This window comes from Mandrillus leucophaeus, unplaced genomic scaffold (genome assembly GCF_000951045.1).
Source record: "Mandrillus leucophaeus isolate KB7577 unplaced genomic scaffold, Mleu.le_1.0 Scaffold581, whole genome shotgun sequence".
Taxonomy (NCBI): Eukaryota; Metazoa; Chordata; class Mammalia; order Primates; family Cercopithecidae; genus Mandrillus; species Mandrillus leucophaeus.
In genome coordinates, this window is record NW_012106264.1 from 402,305 (window position 1) to 404,845 (window position 2,541).

At 47.9% G+C, this 2,541-nt stretch overlaps 1 pseudogene; it reads right to left on the reverse strand.

Annotated features, from left to right (window-relative positions):
• Positions 1-1,835: 1,835 nt before the first annotated feature.
• Positions 1,836-2,341, reverse strand: LOC105553128 (annotated as a pseudogene).
• Positions 2,342-2,541: the final 200 nt, after the last annotated feature.

Here is a 2,541-nt window from a genome sequence, read left to right on the forward strand (position 1 = left end):
GGAATGGGACAATGAATACTGGGTCTCTGCAAGGGGGCTGTTGGCTGCACTCCAAATGTCCTCAGCATTATACACGGAACTCTTTTTTATTTATTTATTTATTTTTGAGACGGCGTCTCGCTCTGTTGCCCAGGTTGGAGTGCAGTGGTGCGATCTCGGCTCACTGCAAGCTCCATCTCCTGGGTTCACGCCATCCGCCCACCTCGGCCTCCCAAAGTGCTGGGACCCCAGGCATGAGCCACTGTACCCGGCCCTATGTGGAGCTCTTTACCCTGGCCTGTGCTTTCCTCTCAATTTACTTTTTTTTTTTTTTTCTGAGAGGGAGTCTCACTCTGTCGCCCAGGCTGGAGTACAGTGGTGTGATCTCAGCTCACTGCAACCTCTATTTCCTGGGTTCAAGTGATTCTCCTGCCTCAGCCTCCCATGTAGCTGGGATTGCAGATGCTTGCCACCATGCCCAGCTAATTTTTGTATTTTTAGTAGAGACCAGCGTTTCACCATGTTGGCCAGGCTGGTCTCGAACTCTTGACCTCAAGTGATCTGCTCGTGTTGGCCTCCCAAAGTGCTGGGATTACACGCGTGAAGCCACTGTGCCCGGCCTCCTCTCTGTTTACTCTTGTGAGTAACATCAGCTTCTTTGAACTTCACCAAACTTTGATTCCTTAATTCCATACTAACTGTTTATTTGTTGAGTTTCCAAGATGCAATTGCATATAATTCCTGGAACTGAGTAGTGAGAACCCCCTTAACCTATCAGCTATTCTATTTTTAGATATCATGATTCCTACTGAAACATTCAGTGGCTTAAGCTCTGCCCAGCAGGTTCTCGACCCTATGTGCCTGTGGGTGTGTGTGTGGGACGGGCAGTGTATGTGCACACGGGCATGTGCACACTCACATCACAGATAAGGGGAAGATAGAGGGAGACTCTCCATGGCCCTTACTCCTTTTTTCCAAGGCTGATGTTGGCTCTTTCTGAAAATACTTTGATGTGTAGAAAGCAGCCCACAGATAGGCACTCCCTGTGATAATGCAGTCACAGCCAGAGCGGGGCCCCTCCCACCTCAGCCTCCTAAGTAGCTGAGACTACAAGTGTACCACCACGCTTAGCTAAGTTTAATTAAAAAAAAAAAAAAAGTTTTGTAGAGATGGGAGTCTTACTATGTTGTCCAGGCCGATCTCAAACTCCTGGCCTCAAGTGATCCTCCCACCTTGCCCTCTCAAAGTGCTGGGATTACAGATAGAAGCCACCACACCTAGCTGAGAATTTCTTTATGGCCATCTTCTGGACAAAAAGTCAGGGAGAGTTTAGAGTAATAATTCCAGTTTTTATGGCTTTTGCTTCGGGGAAAAAGGGTTGGGAAAAAGGGTTCTAGTTTCTAGGACCTGCTTTGGGGAAGAGGATTCTGGTTTCTATGACTCACTTCAGGGGAGAATGAGGGACGAGAGAGACAGAAGAGGGCAGGAGCGGGTCAGAGGGACCTTGGATCTGAGGCTGCTTCTGAGGTCTTCCAATGTCTTTTAGTTAAGTACTCAGTGCCATACTTTGGAGTATTGTGTTCTGAACCCCAACAGAAACAACCCACTCTCTCAACATCAGCCTCATGCCTACACCCACAGGAACAGGAGCACAAGCCAGACCTTGGATCTGAGGCTGCTTCTGAGGTCTTCCAATGTCCTTTAGTTAAGTACTCATTGCCATACTTTGGAGTATTGTGTTCTGAACCCCAACAGAAACAACCCACTCTCTCAATGTCAGCCTCGTGCCTATACCCACAGGAACAGGAGCGCAAGCCGCTGCAGGTGCGGGCTCCTCGGATGGAGCAACGCCAGCGTCACCTGCTCCTCACCTGTCCCCAGTGGCCTTTCTTGGCAGCCTCCCCCATCTTCTCATGTTGCTCCATATCTTGATATCTTCTGTAGTAGACATAGGCTGCTGCCTCCCCAAACTCCATCGTCGTCTTCTCCTTTAACCATGGAAACTTGATTTTGTCTGTGGCATCCATGTGCCTCTTTGAAGCACTCATCTCCCCAGACTCCCTTGAATCCAGGGCTGGCCACATGACTGTTTGGGTAATGAGTCATTAGTAGAAGTCAGCTTGGTGGGGCTTTCAGGGAAACAATGGCTTTCCTGTTTTTGTTTGTTTGTTTTTCTTCTTCTTTTTTTTGAATTTGCTCCTGCCACCCCTCCCCTTGTTTGTTTATTTGTTTTTAAGATGGATTTGGTTGGAACACATCTTTTGCTCTTTCCTCCTCCTTTCTGCTTGGAATGTAGATGTGATGTCTGAAGGCAGAGCAGCCATCTTGCACATGTGACATAGAAAGGTAGATGTGAAGACATCTAGTAGGAGATTGCATCTCTGGCGACTGGAGCAGCTGTATCAGCCCTGGACTGCCTGCTCTAGTCTTCTTGATAACTGGGAAAAGTAAACACCTATGAAGTTAGGCCATTGTATTGAACCAAACTCTTTCTTTCTTTCCTTCCTTCCTTCCTTCCTTCCTTCCTTCCTTCCTTCCTTCCTTCCTTCCTTCCTTCCTTCC